A 23,688-nucleotide genomic window follows, 5' to 3' on the forward strand; every position below is an offset into this window, starting at 1 on the left:
ATTGCTACAACAGCCGTTTTCATGTGGGAGGACAAATCATTTAATATAAAAGAGTGACCATCCATGTATCACCTAACTAGCCATCCATGTAGTTTGGTGATGGTGACAATACAGAAGATTAACTGTAAGCAATTGAAAATTTTGCATTGCAATTGAATATGGCAAGTTTCTAGAAAGATAAAACCTCTGTTCCTCCCTATATTTCTGGATGTTTTAGGAAATGAAACACAGTAGGATATTTTTATTTGGAAAGTCTGATCTCAAGGTAAGAATTGAAATGAAATGAAATTTTATTTAGAAGTAAGCCAACCCCAAACCAAATAAAGAACACACACACACACACACACACACACAGAGAGAGAGAGAGAGAGAGAGAGAGAGAGAGAGAGAGAGAGACAGAATATAAAAATTGTAACACTGCATAGAGATACACAGTGAAAACTTTTTTGAGGAAAAAGATCCACCAACTAAGCTCCTTCAATCATCCATGGGTTTTGCCAGCCACCACCTGTTAGTACGTATAGATTGCTGCTTATGTTGGACTCACTCTATTTCTCTCCACTTACAGCTGCCTAGTTACGTATGCATGGTCTTTCTGTTTCATACTCAAAAGGACTAGATAAAGCTCATACTCAGCATTGAATATCAAGTTACATGATCTAGTGGAGAGAGTGCACAAATAATCTGATACATATCTTATGCCACACCATGACATTTACATTGATGTATAACATAGTTTGGCTCTGTGTCCCTACCCAAATCTCATGTTGAATTGTAATCCCCAGTGTTGAAGGTGAGGCCTGGTGGGAGGTGATTTGATCATGGGAGTGGTTTCTAATGGTTTAAAGTGTACACCTCCTTCTTCACTCTCTTCCTCTGCTTCGGCCATGTAAGATGTTCTTGCTTCCCCTTCACCTTCTGCTATGATTGTAAGTTTTCTGAGGCCTCCCCAGAAGCAGAAACCTGTACAGCCTACAGAACCATGAGTCAATTAAACCTCTTTTTTTACGTAAATTACCCAGTCTTGTGTACATCTTTATAGCAGTGGGAGCATGAACTAATACAATGTATCTACTTTTTTTATATCAGAACTTTTGCATAAATGGTAGAACATTTGAAATTTCTCTTGCTACAACTATTGAAATTTCAAACTCTCAGGAAAAAATGTCATCTTTTTATATTGCACAGAGCATTATAGAGTCTCTCATCCAATATGCTTTGTGAATGACTGCCACCAAGAATGTTTCTTATGAAATGGTTGTTCTTCCTCTGAATTCTCTTCCTTTCAAAGAAAACAAAGCTTGATTTTGGTTCCCAATTTATAATCAACTTTCTATGAGATATTAAGCCATGTTGGTTGTATTTGTTGTATTTCTTAAATAGCAAATGACTTGGAAAGATATAATGAAAAAGTGTTAAACTTTCGAAAGCAAAATAATATTATCTTATAATTTTATAATACATCTTCTACATCTAAAAGATTTCCTCAAGTATTTTAATTTCATATCTTTTGTATTAAATTGGTATGCAAAAGGTTTTTTATCTTCTAAAAAATATAGCACAAATGTTTTTGTCTTTTATTGACTGTGGACTGGTCTCCTTGAGTAGAATATCAGGAAGTTTCCAGATAGTCTTTGCCAGTTTATCACTTACATGGCATTGAGTGGATGAAAAGTTAAAAACCCATTCTGTATTACCAAATTTGGGGAGCTGTCTTTCATTCTTGGCTCTGTCTATAATTATGTCATCTTCACCAAGTCAAATTTTCTCTGAATCTCTGTTTACTCATTTAAATAAAAGATTTGACTACATAAATTCTAAGATCTATCTAATTATTTTTCTTGAGACAGGATCTCAGTTTGTGGCTCAGGCTGGAGTGCAATGGTGATACCATGTCTCCCTGAAGCCTCTGTTTCCTGTACTCAGATGATTCTCCTACCTCAGCCTCCCAGGTAGTTGGGACTACAGGCATGCATCACCACACCCAGCTAATTTTTTGTAGAGATGGGGTTTCGCCATGTTGCTTAGGCTGGTCTTGAACTCCTGAGCCCGAGCTATCTGCCCACTTTGGCCTCCCAAAGTGCTGGGATTACAGGTGTGATCCATACCCGGCCTCCGTCTAATGTTTAAATGGCTTTTTTCAAAAAATTTCACCTCTTCATTGATGATTTTAAAATATTTTCAGCACACCAACATGGCACAAGTATACATATGTAATAAACCTGCACGTTATGCACATGTACCCTAGAACTATTATAAAAGTATAATAATAATAATAAAAAAATTTTCAGTCCACACTCAGTAATGAGTCTATGAGGAAGCTACAGTAAAATGTTCTAAAATTATTCTGTTTTTCTTATAATATATTTAGATTCTTGCCAAATTTTGTCAGATGTTCATAATACCTTAACCAAACTGGAAGTCAAATGTTCATCATCAATGGGATGAATGAATCAGTTGTGTTATAGTCATACCAAAGAATACAATAGTTACACAAACAATATGGCTGAATCTCACAATGATGTTCAATAAAAAATAGGGCACAAAAGAATACTTACAGCTATATTCTTTTTGTGTAAATTTAAAAACCAGGAAGAACTAAACTCTATTATTTAGGGATGACATACAGGTTATAAAGCTACACACCCAAACCCCTCCTTATACATATACATTATACACACTTATATACATACAGATATGTATGTATATACATATAGATATGTATATATACACTTATATGTGTATATGCATACACATATGTGTGTGTATGTGTATTTAGGGAAGCTATTATTCTAAAGGTCGGAATAGTGTTTATCTCCAAGGTTCAAGGAAGGGAGGGTCCCCAAGTAGCTTTTAAGGTACTAGAAATGTTCTATAGGCAGTGATTAAATGAGATTTTTTTGCATTATTTATTATGTATATGGTTCATAAATTTTTCTGTTTATGGGTATTATAATAAAAAATATTAATGCCAGTCCTATAAGTGTAGGAAATTGTCTTCGATTAAGACTTTATTTTGTCTGTATGGTATCTGTGAGTTATGTTCATACTGTAGATAATGTTTATTTTTCTGTAAACACTGTGGTGCCTCACCTGGAGGTATATCAAATTGACTGGTACCTGACTAAAATAAATAGAAAGGAATAATTCAGTAATACTAGCATAGCCATGTCTATTAGATTATGTCCTTACTTGTAAAAGACAGACAATGACTTGGATAAGTCTGTATTGTTTTCAATTTTAATTTGATGGTTCATTCGGAACATATGAAAATGTAAGTTGTGTTTGATTGGTAGGGACAACTCAAAAACCAAATTTAATTTACCAAGACTTTAGGCATTGTCTGACAAAACAGACTATAGTGAATTTTCCCACAAGATATATAGTCAGCCTCAATGATCTCATGTTTTATAATGTGAAAAGGGAATTCATAATTTAATTCCTCCTTTCTTTCCTCTCTTCTTTCTAACATATAAAGATAGGAATTAGAAAATGTAGAAAAAAATAAAGACAGCTAAGAAACTCTATGAAACACACATATGGGGCCTGGCTAACTTGTAATTTTTACAAAATGATGACAAAATCTTCACTTCCTTCATCACTTCATGACTTTAGTAAGTTATTAAATGATAGTCCAGAGTCTCTGCTTTGATGTCCTACCTGTCCAGGTGGGCCCATATTCCTGCTCCCACTCCCTTAAAAAACCCACTCCATCAGGAACCTGATGTCTGATAAGACCATATGGTAAGTTAATTTGCACTAAGGTATTAGTAGATGAATAGTTACAGCATTCTATTTTTCCCAGGTTGCATTTATATTTTAAGTACCTTTAATAGCCAAATCAAAATATACACTAATTTTGGGAATTTCAACCTCTGAGGCTAGATGATAAGAGATTTTTTTATTTTTTGCCAAAGACCCTATGTTGAATGCTGCAGAGGTAAAGATTAAGGCATGATCTCTATATTCCAAGATTTCACTGTGCAGTGGAATTCAGAAGTAACTTCCGTGAAGTATAACTACAGCTGTACATATTGCGAGCATTGATAGCCTGAAGTGTTGGGAAATGAGGTCATGTATAAAAAGCATTTATTATGCCCACTTAGCACCTAGTGGACTTCTCAGACTACCTGTAATCCATTTTCTTTCTGTCATTAATTTGTTTAGAGGTCTTAAGCAAGCAGCTCAACACCTTGAGGCTTTAAAGCATATATATATATATATATATATATAAAATAAAGGACATAGGAAAGCCATCTCTGAGACCTTTATAAGCTTTAATACACAGTGTAAGTTTTAAGAGGAAGGGTTACATAAATCATAATATTTTTATTTTGCTGAATCTGAACCCTGACTGTTGTTATCCATAATGTCGCTGAGAAGTACTCAAAGTATACCTGCAGATGTCCCATGAATGCATTTTGTTGCCTACTGTGCGGTATCTAACATTTTCTTCCCTTCTGTTGACATAGTCTCTTGATCGTAGTCAGGATAGGAGAAGTTATGCTAGAGTAACAAACCCTGAAATCTTAGTGGCCTTGTACATGAAATTTTATTCTTCCTCAAAAATCATGCATAGTTGACTGAGGATCTGACAGTCTTCCTGGGAAGGTCTCCTGCAAGTTGTGACTTATAGACCAAATCTAACAGGGATTCCACCATCTTATGTTTGCAACTAAACAAATGATCTGAAGGGTCATCAATACAGTGGAAAAAATATCTAGAAGATCTTGCATTGGCTCTTGAATGCTTTGGCCTGAAAGTGAACAGACCACTTCTATTTACAGAGCATTAACCAGAAGCAGTCATGTCATTTCACTTAATTGCAATGGGACTGGATAAATGTGAGTAGTATATGAATATTTGGCAAGAAATTATTGCTTCTGGTTTATTCTCCATGATAGCTTCCATGGCCATTGCTATTATGGATTATTTGCAGCCTTGAAATACCAGAGTGGTGCTACGCTACATTTTCTGTAGACTCAAAGCACCAGACCCAGTGTTCCATCCTATAGTATGGAAGAGGCTTCTGCCCCCTTTATGTTATATATTATCCCTGGACAATAAAACAATGCCACTTGTGAACTAAAGACAAAAAGTGTTTAATGTGAATTGTTTTCATCTTCTGCTTATAAGCCCACACAAGTGGTACTAATTGCTGATTATCCAGAAGACAGAAATAATATTCTCCTTTTGACGTGATACATTTTCCTTCCTGTCTTTCAATCATTCTCATCTTTCTAGAGTTCATATTCAGGGCATATGACAAAAGTCTTGTGTTTCTCTGTAGAGCTCAGGCCATAAAAATATATCAAGCCATGTTTGTTTGTTCTTTCTCTTTCTCCTAATTTTTAGATCATTAGCTCTTTGAGGACACAATAGAACTTTTTAATACTAGGTATGCAATCTATCCTGATGTGATTATTTAATAAGTTAATATATTATTAGGCCAAAATTGTCATTATAGTTTAAAAATGAGAAGCAGTCTGTATTAGTCAGGGTTATCCAGAGAGACAGAACCAATAAGAGATAGAGAGATGATTAGATGGATAGATGGATAGACAAACAGATAGATTATAGATGACAGGGGATTTCTCAGAGAAATTGGCTCATGCGATTGATCAACCCAAAAAGTTCCATAACAGGCTAGAGAACCAGAGAAGCCCAACTCTCAGTCTGAGGCCAAAGGTCTGAGAACCCAGGGAGGCCGCTGGTGCAAGTCCCAAACAAATTATGTACTGTAACCTTGTGTTTCTAAAGGTTCTGTATCAAACCCAAAGCTAAAACAATGAAAAATATAATCACTCTTTTAGAATTAAAATCATAGTCGTTGGTGGAAATGCTGATAGCACCAAGTTCTCAGGTGTGTGCAAGGTCAGTCTTTACAATGCCACAGAAGTGAAGTAATTGGCTGTCAAAGGTTGACTGGCAGTTTTGATCTCATCCATTCATACCTATAAGCAATATTGTCAATATGTTCTACTTTCTAAAATTAAATAAACATAACAGTATTACCCTTAATTTTATCATAAATGATATATTCGTAAGGTTTTAATTAAAGAATAAATCCTCAAGGTGTTAAGAGTGTTTCTAATGCTTCAGAGGATAAAGAAAAATCTCTCTCATGGCCTAATAAAGAGAGGATTTTATTGTTCAGGAAAAGAAGAGGGGAGATGAGATAACAGTGAAGATAGAAGGTGAAAGGAAGGAAAAAGAACTAATGGTATTAGTGAAAGCAGGTGCTTGCTTGGAGAAGGGGCAAGGGATATCCTAAATGCAAAAGTGAAGAATAGCCCTTTTGACAAAAGGACTATTTTTTTTTTTGACGTTTGGTTTCTTCTTTTTATTATTGTTATTATACTTTAAGTTATAGTGTACATGTGCACAACGTGCAGGCTCGTTACATAGGTATACGTGTGCCATACAGGCCTGCTGCACTCATCAACCCATCATTTACATTAGGTATTTCTCCCCATGCTATCCCTCCCCACGCCCCTACCCCATGACAGGCCCCGGTGTGTGGTGTTTCCCACCCTGTGTCGAGTGTTTTCATTGTTCAGTTCCCACCTATGAGTGAGAACCCGTGTTGTTCGGTTTTCTGTCCTTGTGATAAAGGAATGACTTGTGTTTAGAAATGCTTTGTGTCATTTCATTTGTGAAAAATGATGAAAAAGATGAACAGAAGCAGGAGTCTGGAAGCAGAAGAAACTGTGAGTATATAAGTGACAAGATGCTGTAAAGATTGTAGCAGAGGGAAGTTTCTCAAGCTGTGGTTTGGGGGGTGGGGGATTAATGCAATTGTATCTATAATTTAAGGGCCAGAGAAACCCCACCTGACATCTGGGTTACATGTCAATTGTCCTAACTCACTATTTTGTAAATTATAGGCTGATAAAAATAATTTAGGGTATGCTATTGTCTGATTATTTATGTCCTCCCAAAATTATATGTTGAAAACTAATCCCTAGTGTAATTGTACTAGGAGATAGGGATTTTCGAAGTTGATTAAGTCATGAGGGATCTATCTTCATAAATAGGATTAGTGCTCTTACAAGTGAGGCCCAAGAGAGGTCGTTTTCCCCTTCCACCATGTGAGGACACAGCAAGAAGTTACTATTAGGCAGAGGGTGAGCTCCCATCAAACGCCAAATCTACTAGTACTTTGATCTTGGACTTCCCAGCCTCCAGAACATTTCTATTGTTTATAAATACTAAAGTATGTTGCTTTTATTAGTCTATATGAACTAAAGACAAAGTACTCATACTCTCCCACATCCATCCCCTGAAGATTTTATTCTGTAAGTCTCTGATGGGAGGCAAATATGGCAAACACTATTCTTGCCTTCTTTCAGATTTATCTGGTCTAATATAATTACAATGCAGCTAAGAGAAAAATGGCAAGTAGAACACCATAAGAAGATAAAATGATGAACAGAAATTTCAATCACTGGGATGATACTTTTAGACTTTCAGCAGTAGTCTTTGAGCATTCAGCTATAATGATTTTTAAGTTTTTCTATTTTGGTTCTAAGACCATGACAAAGTGAGATGAAAAAGGAATCACCAATAAAAGTGAGAAAGAAATAAGAACTCCCAAACCAGCATCAGAGGAGAAAACAAAAGAACTATTCAAATCAGATATAACCATGTAAGCAAATTCAATTTCCAGCTATGACAGATTAATTAGGGTCAGATTATCCTTCCTTCTATAAGTAACTAGAAAATGGGATGACAAAGCTTTTAAAACATTTTTAGACATTGGTCAAAAGGCAACACTGGCTGTAATCTCTGAGAAGGAAATCAAATTAAGAATATCCCTTTATTTCAGCTTTTGCCCAGAGGTACCTTCTGAACTGTAGCTCTGGAAAGATAAACTAAAGCAGAGTTTGGCAGTCTTTCTGAGTTCAAGAAACAGAGATTAGAGTTGGATCAGAGGAATGAAAGGAGTTATTTAAAAAGAAAAAAAAAAATTCCAGAAATCTTTGTGGGATTTTCCTTTAATCTATTGGTGAATACAAAAGTGTATATCTATATGGTGAATCTCAACATGGCTTTAAAAAATGAACTACAGGGATTCATAAATTGAACAATTCCAAGAACTCATGTGGTTGAGACATTTGACTTCTGAATAGCCAGATTGGGAAGACCTTTCTGAACATGTAGGATATTTAGCAGCGACCTCATTAGAATCATACCTTAGTAGTAGGACTAAATTAGACCTAACCTTAAATGGCTCAAAACTAGCCTTAAAAAATGAAATAGCTTCATGAGTAACTTTAACACATGCCTCAAAACATCAAAACTATTTAAACGAAGACAATAATATCTAGAAACTCAACAATGTCACACATTAAAATGAACAAAATAAAATATAATACAATGGTAAGACAAAGAGCTGGAAGAAAAAAATGGAAGTACATTTTTGCAAGGGTCTTACATTATACAAAAGTTATACAATATTATTTGAAAGTAGGCTGTAATAAGTTAAAGAGACTTAATATAGACCCAATACCATCAACAAAATATAAAACAAATCAGTCAATAGTAAAGGTAGAGTCCTAAAATATGAATACATAATCCCAAGGAAGACAAGAAAGAGGAAAACTGAACAAAGCACAAAGAAAAAAATGGTACATGAAGATCAAATGGTAGATTTAATATCAACAATCATACTGGTAATTACATTAACTGTAAATGATGTAAACATGCTTTTTAAAAGGCACAGATTATTAAATGGCAACTGCACAAAGAAGACCTGTATAATGTCTATTTTAAAAATCGGATAGGTTAAAGTGAAAAGTAAAAGAATGGAAATAAATACACCATTCACTCAGTAATGTAAGCATAAGAAAGCTAGCATGGCTATATTAATATGAGACAAAGCAGACTTTAAAATGAGAAAAATTACCTGGTATACATATCAGTGAAATCTGACAGAACTTAAAAACAAATAGGTAAATCTACCATTACAGTTTGATATTTCAATATTCAATATTCAAAATAGAACAAGTAAAATGGAAATCTGTTGAAATCAGATGACAGATATAACTTGAACACTACTATCAACCAACTTGACCGCATTAACATATATAGGTAAAGAAACATAGCCAAGAACATTTCTTCCAAGTACATGTGAAACTTTCACCGAGCTAGATAATATGCTGAACAGTAAGAAGACTTGATAAATATAAAAGGACTATAATAATACAGAGCATGTTCTCTGACCAAAATTAAATTAAATTAATCAAATAAAATTGAGTTAGATATCAATAACTAAAATATACTTTTAAATTTTCAAATATTATAAAATTAAACAACATACTTCTAAATAATGTTTGGGTCAAAGAAGGAATTGCAAAAGAAATTGCAAAATATTTTGAAGCAAATGATGATAAAAGCAAAACATATCAAAACCCATACACAGATAAAGCAGTGTTTAGAGGTAAGTTAACGTTTATATTAAAACAATGAGAAGAATAAAAAATACAAACAAAACCCAAAGTAAAATAAAGAAGGAAATGATCTATCAATAATGAAAATTAATAAAATAGAAAATGTACAAATAAAAGAGAAAAATAGATTTAACCAAAACTGTTTCTTTGAAAAGAAGGATTAAATTGATAAATCTCTAAAAAATGTTGATCAAGGAGAAAAATACACAAATTATGAATATTAGAATTAAAAGAGAACCTATAGAATTAAGTGAATAAGGAAATATAATGAACAACTGTATGCAAATAAATTGAAGCAACATGGAGAAAAAATTGACAAATTTCTTACACAAAACAAATTACCAAAACATACACAAGAATAAATAGAAAATCTAAATAATCCTAGTTGATTAAAAAATGAATTTGTAATGTAAAATCTTTGAACCATGAGAACTTCAGGCCTGGAGGACTTTACTAGTGAATTCTGCTAGACATTTAAGGAAGATTTATCAATCTTACACAAACTTTTTTGGAAAATAAGGAAAGAAATCAATATTTTCTAATGAATGAGACCAACACCACTTGATAGAAAGCAAAAACAGGAAAAGATATTTTAAGAAAGTAAAACTACAATCCAAATATATCTCATGAATAAGAATATAATAATCCTCAGAAAATTTTCTTGGCAAATTGAAGGCAGAAATACAGGATAATACATCATGGCTAAGTAGTTAATACAGAAATTGAAATTTGGTGTAACATTTGATAATTATGTAATTGACTATTTTATCAAAATAATTATTTTTTAAAATGTGGTTAACTCAATAGATGTAGAAACTGCATTCTACAAAATTTAACACTTGTTCATAATTACCTAAGAACTAGGAAGAACTTTCTCCACTTGACAAAGTATGTCTACAAGAAAATTACAAAGCAAACATTTCACTTATGATAAAAAACTGAATCCTTCTTCCCAACAAAAACCAATAATAAGGTAAATATATTCATGTTCACCATGTCTATTTAACATTGTACTGAGGGTGGCCATTGTAATAAAATAAATACAAGGGGAACAAAGATATATAATTTGGAACAAAATAAGTAAAATTGTTCTTGCTTACACAAATGCTTGTGTATGCAGGAAATCCTAATGAAGCTGAAAGTTAAAGCTCCTAAAACAAATGAGGAAATTTGAAAAAATTGCAGGTTCTAAAATTGATATAAAAAAAAAAAAAAAAAAAACACTACATGCTACGAGTAAACATTTGGAAAATAAACATTAAAAGCAATATCACTAAAATAGCATCAAAAAACCAGACATACTTAGGGATAAATTTTAAAATATGTGCAAGTTCTGTAAATTAGAACCTGTAAAACTTTTAATTTAATTTAATTTAATTTTTATTATTTTTTAATATTTATTTTTTGTGGATACATAGTAGGTATATACATTTGTGAGGTACACAAGAAGTTTTAACACAGGCATGTAATGTGAAATAAGTGCATCATAGAGAATAGGGTAATCATTCCCTCAAGCATTTATTCTTTGAGTTACAAACAATCCAATTGCACTCCTTAGATTATTCTAAAATGTATCATTAAATGGATGGGTGCTTTGCAAATATTTTCTCCCATTCTGTGTGTCTTTTCACTGTATTAATTGTATCCTTTTCTTTGTAGAAGATTTTTAACTTGATGTGATCCCATTTGTCCATTTTTGCTTTGGTTGCCTGTGCTTGTGGGGTATTTCTCAGGAAATTTTTGCCTAGACAAATGTCCTGGAGATTTTCTCCAATGTTTTCTTGTAAGTAGTTTTATAACTTGAGATCTTAGATTTATCTCTTAGTCAATTTTTATTTTTGGGTATAGTAAGAGATGGTGTAGTTTCATTTCTCTGCATGGATATCCAGTTTTCCTAGCACCATCTATCAAAGAGATTGTCTTTCTCGAGTGTATGTTCTTGGCACCTTTTTAAAAACTGAGTACACTGTAGGTGTGTGAATTTGTTTCTTCATTCTTCATTTTGTTCCATTGTTCGATTTGTCTGTCTTTATGTCACTACAATGCTATTTTGGTTACTATAGCTCTTTAGTATAATTTGAAGTCTGGTAATGTGATTCTTCTATTTTGTTGTTTTTGTTTAGGATAGCTTTGGCTATTCTGTGTCTTTTGTGGTTCCATATAAATTTTAGGATTTTTTTTCTATTTCTGTGAAGAATGTCATTGGTATTTTGATAGGGATTACATCTAATATGTGGATTTCTTTGGGTAGTTTGGACACTTTAACAATATTGATTCTTCCAATCCTTGAACACAGAATATTTTTCCATTTTTGGTATCCTCTTCAATTTCTTTCATCAGTGTTTTATAGTTTTCATTATAGAGATGTTTCACTTCTTTGGTTAAGTTAATTCCTAGATATTTAATTTTATGTGTGGCTATTGTAAATGATATTACTCTTTTATATCTTTTTTCAGATTGCTCACTGTTGGCATATAGAAATGCTAGTGATTTTTGTATGTTGATTTTGTATGCTGTAACATTATTTTGTTTATCAGTTCTAATAGTTTTTTTGTGGAGTCTTTAGATTTTTCTAAATATAAGATGATATCATCTGCAAGCAAGGATAATTTGACTTCTTCCTTTCCAATTTGGATGCCCTTAATGTCTTTCCCTTGTCTGATTGCTTTAGCTAAGACTTCGAGTACTATGTTGAATACCAGTGGTGATGGTGAGCATTATTGTTTTTTCCAGATAATAGAGAAAAGGCTTTTAGTTTTTCCCCTTCATTATGACACAAGCTGTAGGCCTGTCATATATGGCCTTTGTTAGGTTGAGTTACATTCCTTCTATCCCCAGTTTTTTTAGGGTTTTTATCATGGAGGGATGTTGAATTTTATCAAATGCTTTTTCACCATCAATTGAAATGATCATATGATTTTTATCCCTCATTCTGTTGATGTAATGTGTCACATTGATTGATTTGTGTATGTTGAACCATCCTTGCATCCCAGGGATAAATCTCACTTGGTCATGATGAATGATCTTTCTAATGTATTGTTTAATTATATTTGCTAATACTTTATTATGGATTTTTTACATCAATGTATCTTTTTTTTAATGTGTCTGGTTTTAGTAATCAGTGTAATAATGTCTTTGTAGAATGAGTTTGGAACTATTTCTTCCCCCCCCTTTTTTTTTGGTATATTTTGGAATTAGTTTGAATAAGGATCAGTATTAGTTCTTCTTTAAATATTTGGTAGAATTCAGCAGTGAAGCCATTGGATCCCAGGCTTTTCTTTGCTGGGAGACTTTTTATTACAGCTTCAATTTGTTACTTCTTATTTTCTATTTAGGTTTTGTATTTCATCTTGGGTCAATCTTGGTAGGTTTTATGTATCTACAGTGTCCCATCCAGCGGGATTGTTAACACAGACCTTGGAGGAGGGGGTGGGAATTTAGAGAGACAAGAGACACAAGAAATGGAGACAAGACAGTATCCTGATCAAGTCTCGTTTATTGAGGGTGTTGGTACAGCTTATATAGGATGGTAAGAAAGAGGAAGTGCAGCAGAGCAGGCGGGGAGGAGAATAATGAGAGACCTCACCAGGCGCATGCTCGGTAGACTTAGTCTTTTCCGGGCGCGGGAAGTTATCTACGTGCGCGCGCGGGAAAAGTTCCCGCAGGGGAAAAGTTGATGATGAAGAACCAGGAAGTGCGCCATCTTGTCTCCACAATGCGGAGCTTAAGCAACAGAGGCCGCGGCAATCTCCGGGCCTCACGGCTCTGGACACTATAGATTTCTCCTTTTCTTCCTTTTTTTAAACTTTTATTTTAAGTTCAGGGGTACATGTGCAGGTTTGTCACATGGGTAAACTTGCATCATGGGTGTTTGTTGAACAGATTATTACAGATATTAAGTCTAGTATCTATCAGTTTTCCTGATCCTTTCCTTCTTCCCATCCCTCACCCTCCAATAGGCCCCAGTGTGTTTTTCCCCTCTTTGTGTCCATGTGTTCTCATCACTTAGCTTCCACTTATTAGTGTGAAAATGTGGTATTTGGTTTTCTGTTCCTGCTTTAGTTTGCTAAGGATAATGGCCTCTTTTAGATTTTCCAACTTATTGGCATATAGTTGCTCACAGTAGCCACTGATGATCCTTTGAATTTCTGACGTATGAGTTGTAATGTCTCCTTTTTTCAGTTCTGATTTTATTTGTTTGGATATTCTCTTTTTTTCTTAGTCTGGCTAAATATTTGTCCATTTTGTTTAACTTTTCAGAAAACCAACTTTTTGTTTCATTGGTCTTTTGTATTGTTTTGCTCATTTTAGTTTCATTTATTTCCACTCTGATTTTTATTATTTCTTTTCTTCTACTAATGTTGGATTTGGCTTGCTCTTGTTTTTCTAGTTCTTTAAGATTCATCATTAGATTGTTTATTTGAAGTATTTTTTCTCTTTTTTCGTGTAGGTACTTATAGGTATAAACTTTCCTTCTAGTATTGCTTTTGCTGTATCCCACAGGTTTTGCTATATTGTGTTTCCACTATCACTTGTTTCAAGAAAGTTTTCAATTTCCCTTTTAATTTCTTCATTGAACCATTGGTCATTCAGAAACACATTGTTTAATTATCATGTATAGTTTCCAAACTTTCTGTTGTTATTAATTGCTAGTTTTATTTTATGTGGTCAGAAAAGATGCTTGATATAATTTCAATTTGTTTGAAATGTTTTAATTATTTGTTTTAAAACATAACATTATGGTTTATTCTTGAGAAAAATTCATGTGCTGAGGAAAAGAATGTGTATTCTGCATCCATTGGATGAAATGTTCTTTAAATATTTATTAGACCCATTTGGTCTTTAGTGCAGATTAAGTTTGATGCTTCTTTGATGATTTTCTCTCTGGAATATTTGTCCCATGTAGAAAGTGAGGTGTTAAAGTCTCCAGCTTTTCTTGTATTGGAGTCTCTTTCCCTAGCTCTGATAATATTTCCTTTATATATCTGTGTGCTCCAGTGTTGGGTGAATACATATTTAAAATTGTTATATCCACTTGCTGAATTGACCCCTATATCATTATATTGTGACCTTCTTTGTTTCTTATAGTTTTGGTCTTGAAGTCTATTTTGTCTGATCTTAGCATAGTGACTTCTGCTCTTTTCTGGTTTCCATTAGCATGGAATATTTTTTCCATCCCTTTGTTTTTAGTCTATGTATGTATGTCTTTATAGGTGAAGTGTGTTTCTTGTAGGCAACAGATTAATGTGTCATGTTTTATCATCCATTCAGCCACTCTGTGTTTTAAATGGTAATTTAGTCAATTACTTTCAATGTTACTATTAATAAATAAGGACTTACTCCTGCCGTTTCGTTAGTTGCTTATTAATTGTTTTCGTTGTCTTCTTTCCCTTCTTTTTTCTTCCTGTCTTCTTTTAGTAAAGATGATTTTCTCTGGTGATATAATTTAGTTTACTGCTTTTTACTTATTGTGTGTCCATTGTACATTTTTTGGTTTGGAAGTACCATGAGGCTTTAAAATACTGTCTTATAACCAATTACTTTAAACTGATACCAACTTAACACTGCATAAACAAAGAAGCAAAAAGAAAACTAATAAGGACTACATGCCTTTACTTCATCTTCTCCACTTTTAATCTTTTTGTTATTTCTATTTATTTGTATCTTATTGTACTGGCTGTGTCTTGAAAAGTTGTTGTAGTTATTGTTTTTGATTGGTTCATTGTTAGTCTTTCTGCTTAGGATAAGAATAGTTTACACACCACAGTTACAATGTTATAATATTCTGTGTGTTTCTGTGTACTATCAGCATTGAGTTTTGTACCTTAAGGTGATTACTTATTACTTGCTAATGTACTTTCTTTCTGAGTGAAGTACTACTCCCTTTAGCACTTCTTGTAGAGCAGTTCTGGTATTGATGAAATTCCTCAGCTTTTGTTTGTCTGGAAATGGCTTTATTTCTCCTTCATGTTTGAAGGACATTTTTGCCTGGTATACTATTGTAAGGTAAATTTTTTTCTTCAACACTTTAAATACGTCATGCCACTCTCTCCTGGCCTATAAGGTTTCCACTGAAAAGTCTCTGCCAGATGTATTGGAGCTCCATTATATGTTATCTGTTTCTTTTATCTAGCTACTTTTAGGATCCTTTCTTTATCCTTGATCTTTGGGAATTTGATTATTAACTCCCTTGAGGTAGTCTTCTTTGGGTAAATCTTCTTGGTGTTCTATCACCTTTTTATACTGAGATATCGTTATCTTTCTTCAGGTTTGGGATGTTTTCTGTTATCATCACTTTGAATAAACTTTCTACCCCTATCTCTTTCTCTGTCTCCTCCTTAGGGCCAATAACTTTTAGATTTTCCACTTTGAAGCATTTTTTAGATCCTATAGGTGTGTTTCATTGCTTTTTTTTCTTTTTTGTTCTGTCTTCTCTGAATGTGTATTTTCAAGTAGCCTATCTTCAAGCTCACTGATTCTTCTGCTTGATCAATTCTACTATTAAAGGACTCTGATGAATCTTCAATATGCCAATTGCATTTTTCACTCCAGAATTTCTGCTTGATTCTTTTTAATTATTCCAATCTCTTTCTTAAATTTATCTCATAGGATGCTCAATTCCTATTCTGTTATCTTACATTTATTTGAGTTTCCTCAATACAGCTATTTTGAATTCTCTGTCTGAAAGCTCACATATCTCTGTTTATGCTAGGTTGGTCTCTGATGCCTTTTTAGTTCATCTTATGAGGTCATGATTTCCTAGATGGTATTGGCTCTAGTAGATGTTCCTCCAATTTCTAGACATTGAAGAGTTAGTTATTTATTATAGTCTTCACTGCCTAGGCTTATTTGTAGTTGTCCTTCTTGGGATGGCTTTCCAGATATTTGAAAGGACTTGAGTGCTATGATCTAAGCTGTATCTGCTTTAGATACCCCAAGAACCTCTTTGAGTACCTCTATGAGACTGCAAGAACACCCCAAACCCAATTGATCTTGCAGACTCATAGAGGTACCACTTTGATGGTCTTGGACAAGATTCAGGAGAATTCTCTGATTACCAGGCAAGGACTCTTGTTCTATTTCCTTACTTTTACCCAAATATACAGAGTCTCTCTTTGTTCTAAGCCACCTAAGGCTAGGGGTGGAGTGACAAAACCACCTTTGTGTCCACCACCACTATGACTGTGCTGAGTGAGACCTGACGCTAGCACAGCACTGGGTCTTGTCCAAGGCCTACTGTAACCACTCTCTGGCTACTGCTTATGTTCACTTGGAGCCCTGGAGCTCTGCAATCAGCAAGTGGCAAAGCCATGCAAGCCTGTTTTCTTCCCTTCAGGATTGTGAAGTTTCCCAGGACCTAGATGGGTCCAGAGGTACCATCTAGGAATCAGGGACTAGAGTAAAAACTGTAGAAGCCTACCTGATATTCTATTGTATTGCAGCTGAGCTGGCACTCAAACCATAAGATGCAGTCCTTCTCACTCTTCTTTCCACTTTCCAAAGGCAGAGGAGCCTCGCTTCAGAGCCACCACCACCCCAGGCCACAGGGAATACTACGAGACTACCTCTAATGTTTCTTTAAGTCCCAAGGGCTCTTAAGCCAGCTTGTCATGAATGCTACCTGGCCTTGGACTCACCCTTCAGGGCAGTGGAATCCCCTCTGGCTCAGGGCAGGTCCAGAAATGAAATCCAAAAGTCAAATCCTAAAGTCAGGGACCCCCTTCTTGTGGCCATGCTGGTACCAGAAGCGAATAAGTCTCATAAGCTCACCCAAGGTCCTCAGCATAGTATCTGGGTATTACTGCTGGTTATTCAGGGTCCAAAGGCTCTTCAGTTAGCAGTTGATAAATGCTGCCAGAACTGGATCCCTTTCCTTGAAGACAGTGGGTTCCCTTTGGGCCCAGAACATGTCTAGATATGCCATCCAGGAGCTAGGAAACATGGGCCTCACAACTCTAGCTGGTGCTATATCCAGATGATAGCTGGTATCAAAGTGGATGAGCTAGTATCCAAGTATTCCCCACTCTTCCTTCCTTTCTTATGTGAAAGGAAGGGATGGAACTGTGAACTGTGCAGCCTTGGGTTAGGGGAGGAAGGGTGATGCCAGTACTTCTTAGCCACCCCAGCTGGTGTCTCAGTAGGTCACATGCCCCCACAAACTACTGTCTCTGAGCCTAGTTTTGCACTAGGACTCACCTAAATGTTGCAGTCTCTATCGTCTAAACTGATTTTCAAGTTTATTTAGAGACACAGAGCACTGTAGCCCATGGTAATGAGGTTTTCTGGGATTGGCAATTTCCCTCTGGCCAGAGCTGGTTTAAATGCTCCCTCTCTAGGCGGGCATCAGCTGAGTTTGGTTTGGTTTTCCTTTCTTCTGTAACAGAACAACACTAAGTTTAGTGCCTCACAATTGCTGTGTTCTCCTTCCACCTTTACCCAGAGAGGCTCTCTGCACTACACAGCTGCACTGCTGTGGAAGGTCAGGGGAACAGGAAGGCGTGGCATACACAATTCAGAGCTATTTTTTCTATTTCTTCAGTGCCTTTTACAGTGATGCTGAGAGAAAGCCAGGTACTATGAGGGCTTATCTGATTTTTGGTTCTTCTAAAGATGTTTTTTTGGTGTAGACAGTAGTTAAGGTGATGTCCGTGAGAGCAGGGGCAGAGAAAAGAGGTGGAATCTTCTATTCTATCATCTTGCTCCACTTCTCCCAGAAGCTGTGAAACTTTGCTGCAAGAAATTTTAAAAGGCATAAATAAACGTAGAGATATGGCATATTCATATGTGGGATGACCCAATATTGTTAAGCTGTCGTCTTTTCACAAATTAGTCTATCATTTCAATATTATCCTAATCAAAATCCCAGTAGTCTTTTTTGTTGTTGTTTGTAAAAATTGACAAGTAGACTTTAAAATTTATACGGCAGTACAAAATATCTAAAGTAGCTCAAATACTTTTTAATAGAAAAAAAGTTAGAAAATTTACTCTAAAGCTTTGGTAATTAAGACTATGGTACTGGCACAAAGACAGGACATATATGTGAGTGTGTGTGTACCCACCTACATTTATCGTATCACTTTTATTGAATTTAGTCTATGGTAGAGTTTTCTAAAAACAATATAAGAAAACAAAACAAACACTTGTTCCAGGTTTCTGATTGCTTTCTACCTAGAGCACTTTCTAACAATATGTTAATTAACATTACTTCCTAAAGGTACCAAACATAACAGAGGAGAAATTTCTCAGTTTGCAGAATTTTCCATTTTTGTAGAAGACAAGGCGCACATCATGCCATTGTCACTGGGCTGACACTTTGCCTTGTTTTTAAACTACTGAAATGGAGAGTTTCATAATCCCCCTCACAGGACATGTGACAGGGGAGTGGCTCATCTGTTTGGTTGCTGCATGCTCAAACCCCTTTTGGGAGGGGGAGCATGCAGACGGGCAGGTGCAGGAGACAGGGTGGGTTTTTTGGGGCTCCAGCCCCACGGTAGTGTCTAGGGGTGGCTGACCGTGACTTCCGAAGCCCCAGTGGGCATGTTACAGTGCTCTTTTTACTCTGCTGTCTACAGACGGCTTAAGTGTTAACCAGCTCAGTGCCCTCTTGATACCTGGGTTCTTGTCTAGCATCTAGGAAGAATCAGGTCACACAGACAAATTGAAGGATGGGAAATGTGGGGATTTTATTTGCCAGCTGGAGATGTCTGTCAGCGGGATGGATGGGAAAGCTGGAAATGGGATGGAGTGGGAAGATGGTCTTTACCTGGAGTTCAACTGTCCTGCAGCTGATCTCTCTGACTATCCCCAGCCAAACTCATCTCTACATTCAGACGCTCCTTCTCTTCTCTTTTTGTCTGCCACACCACTCTTCTGCTCCTTTGTTCTTCTGCTCATAGAGCCTGGGGTTTGGGGTTTATATGGATACAGGATGGGGGGCATGGCAGGCCAAAAGGCTACGTTTGGGGGTGAAAGCAGGAATGCCTGTTCCTATTTAGGGTCAAGGGTTTTGAGGCTTGAGGGTGAGGCCTTTGGCAGGGAACCACCCTCTTCTCTCCATTATTTCCTGTCTGCATCACTACTAACTAGAAAGTGGTAAACTATATACATTCTGTGGGTTATTCTGTCATCCTCATGAGCCCTGATACGACTTCCTTCAGATCTTGCAATCCTTTCAGGTAGTCTGTTTTAACTTTCCCATTGGTGACTTTCTATCTTGAGTCACACTGACTCTTGCCTTACCTGAAACAAAGAGGGGACCAGTTTGGTTGCTTGGGTTCTTGTGAACATGTGGGAGGAAATGGCGACATACTTCCAAGTGTTCAGCTTGCAGCCTCTTAGAAGTATCTTTTATTCAGAAAAGGCCTCTCATCAATATCTTTGCACTATGCCTTTTTTTGCCCATCACTTTTATCCTACCAAAGGAAAGACAGTACAAATAAATGTTTCTTGTGTGGAACCTGGGAGATCAGCAGGTTTCCTAATGCTTCCTTTGACCTTTGACCTTTGCAGTATGTGTTCTCTAGTTTAGCCTAAGAGTTCATAACCTGACATATGATCACATTCTTTAGTCCATAGATCTAAAAAACAATTCCAGGATACTTTACCAAGTATCAGTAACTTGTTACTTCATGTATTTGCTTCTCCCTCTGCCTTAGACTTTTGAGAGATTTAGCTGGATCATCAGATATTCCAACTATGCCATCAAACCACCATGGCCTAAATAAACAAAAGTCTTTTTTTCTTTTTTCCCTTTAAATTTTTTTTTTTTTTTTTTTTTCGGAGTGGGGGTGGAAGCAGGAGATGGCAAGTAAATTCAGCTTAATCACTAAACTTGTCTCTTTATTCATCCCATATGTTTGAAAGAAGAAAAGGAAGTTGGTTTCGAGATATGAAGTCACAAAATTATAAACGTTCTCTTATTTAATGAACGATTCCCTAACAAATTTCTACTGCCTTCTTCTGAAGGATCAAGCTTTAATTTGCAGAGGCCAGCCAACAAGCAGTTGACATGGAGGGAAATTTCCAAAAAAGCATTCTCTGCCCAACTTACAAGAAACAGCCTGTGAAGTGTTTCCAAACCACAGCTGCCAAAGAGACACTTTGCCAGCCAGTTGTGGTTCCCCAGTGTCCAGGGTTCTCAAGATCTCTCCCTCACAGCTCACTAAATGCACAATGGACACCTCTGAATTTTCCAGGGGCAGTTTTTGGGATATGGGATGAAAACAGGAAGGAAAGGGAAAGACATAAATTGGTGTAAAAGCCCAGGAAATTTCAGATTAAGCTGAATGTATTACATAGATGTGAAGAGTTTATATTAGGACATAAAATAAGACAATCTTAGCTGTGTTTGAGACACATTTAGGTTGCAAATGGAGCATATGTAAGGGAGTCCAAAGGTTAATCTTGAAAGTCAATGTAGTCTGGAGAGCCTTTAGGTAAAGATTGTATGCTTATGGATCTGAGATGAACCTGACAGGAAGGGAATGAATAAGAGAAACACTATGGAAGACAAGATTGCACAGTGCTTTAAGATTTATTTGGATAGAGAGTTTCAGACAGATGTCAACAAAGATTTAGGTACTGAGCAAGGGAAACTGGTCATGCTGGTTTTATTGGATCTTATGTTTTTTAAAACATAACTGAAAGTTTACAAATATTTATCTGAAAACGGTATAACTGGGTTTCTACCAAATTAGTATCATTTTAATGTAGACTGTCATCATTTTAATACAATATGATATGATGGTCACATTCCTAAGAAAACTTGTGTTATGAAGCTAATAATAGCATTGGAGGAAGGGAAATAAAGACTGGAGAATTTCAATTCTTGAACCAGCTGGTGTCTCCAATCCATTTACTATTGATTTTTTTCATTAATATGTATATATATTTAATTATCTCCTTATCCACTTTAGATCCCATTATCTTACTATAATTACTCTGCTTCATGCACTCCTAATTCTTTCTCTCCTGTCACCATATTCACTGGCAAACAACAACCTTGGTTAAATCTAACTGTCCACTTTTTCTTTTTCTGTGCTCATGGCTGAGCCACTGAAAGTGCTTAGAAGAAAGAACAGAACCATGCTATGATTTCCCAGCACTATCTGGCAATACTACAACTTATTCTAGTCAGTTCACTCTCCCATTCTCCAAGAACCCTATTTCACATCTCTTCCACAGCTTCCCTTTCATTCAACTCACTCTGATGCCCTTTCTTCTCATTTAACTAATAAAATAGTGACAAGCAGAAGAGACCTTCCTCATTTTTCTCCACCAAAATTTACAAAACCATCTGTATCTATACTGGTGTACTCTGCCTTCCTTCATATTTTAGTAGCTGAATTATTCATGCTTCTAATTGTAACTGATGTATCACTTGTACACTTTGATACTACTCTTCTACTCAAGGACTTTGCTCCTAGAGTTATTCCTCCTTACCACTATATACCAGTTTTCTCCCTCTATTATATTATTCTCAACAGCATATGAACATGCTGCACTATATCTCATGTTTAACAACAACAACAAAAAACACACACACACATTTAACTTAACAACAGCAAAAAAAAAAAAAAAAAAAAAAAAAAAAAAAAAAAAAAAAAAAAACACAAAAAAAAAAAATAAAAACCCATAAAACCAAAATTCTTAACCCCACATGCCCCTCCAGCTACTATCCTTTTTCTCTTCTCCACTGTTTTTGCAGAGCTACTAGAATTGGTTTTTTATTCTCTGTCCCCAGTTTCTCATTTGTCATATATTCTCAATTGATTTCAATTAGAACTTCATTTCCAACAGAAATATCACTTTTAAGGGTCACTAATAGATATAATGTTGCAAAACCCAATAGGCAAGTCTGTCATCTTACTTGAATTCTTAGTAGCATTTGATAGAATTGATTGTTATTTGGGGAACTTATCTTTAAATGCTTTCATCCTTTGGCTTCTGAGACACTACACTGTATTCCTACTTCCCTGACTCCACCATCTCTCCATAGGATCCTCTTGACTCAGTGCTTCCAATTCTCAGTCCTCAGAAATCTCAATCTGAACTCTATCTAACGAACCCACTAGTTGTGTGACACCCAGTCGACTCTCATATTTCTATCTCTGACTCTACTCACTCTTCTTTCAGTCTAAGATATATAACTGTCTATATGATATCTCCACTTGGATGAAATTTCCCCTTAAATTTAATATTTCCCAAACCAAATTCTTTATTTCATTTCCCTAAACCTACTCTTACTATTTTCCCCATCTCAGGAAGTGATTGCACATTTCACCCTGCTGCCCAGACCCAAAGTTAGGATTTACCTTCTTTCTTTTACAATTTCTCTTCCAATTCTACTTCCAAAATGTAACCTAAATCTAATACCTGTATCCATTTCCATGACTACTATTAGAATCTAGCTTTGTGTTAATTTGTAAACAGGAGATGAGTGAGACCTGGCTGATCTCTCTTGTAGAGTGTTACACTTGTAATTTTCTTTGCAAGACTGTGTCTACCCTTTAGGTTAGTCTCATTTCTGTTTCAGAGTTAAATAATATCTTCAAAGAGTATCATGTGTGAAAATTTGAAATTTAGGAGAAATTAAGAGCACATCCTAGCTAATCGGGGCTTTTAGTTGTTAGGATAAAGAGGTAAGAAATGGTACCACACACACATTTTAAGGACCTAAATCAATCTAAGTGGTGACTGATGTTCACAAATGTATTAGTGACTGGTAGGTAATAATGTTTAGTAGAAAAATGCTCTTAGGCCGCATGGTGAAAGAGTCCAATGCCAAGTGACAGAAGTTCTAATTCTGTTCTTGCCAAGTAAGCAAGTCACTTAACCTTTGTATGTTTTCCCTTCTATGCACTGAGAACAGTAACTGCCCATTATTACAGCAAATTGTTGTGCAGATGGATGATGAATATGTGGGGAAATGTTCTGCATGCTTTTAAAGAAAGAAGAAATTTTAAAACCTAAATTTCTTAAAACACAACTAAAGGTTGCCCATCTATTATTTACCTGTCTATTGATTACTCTTTTCTTCTTTGTATTTTTTAAAAATTATACTCATATAATAAATATGAAAAAACTTTATAATAGAAAAAATAACTTGGGTTAAATATAAAGAAGTCTTCAATCACTTAGTAGTCTTTCTGCATTTCACTTTACAATGGATGGACCAATCATGGTATCAATATTAATAGTAATTTCACATTCATAGAACATTCTTATTGTGGGCTAA

Source organism: Rhinopithecus bieti, unplaced genomic scaffold, assembly GCF_001698545.2.
Source record: "Rhinopithecus bieti isolate Rb0 unplaced genomic scaffold, ASM169854v2 scaffold_3610, whole genome shotgun sequence".
Taxonomy (NCBI): domain Eukaryota; kingdom Metazoa; phylum Chordata; class Mammalia; order Primates; family Cercopithecidae; genus Rhinopithecus; species Rhinopithecus bieti.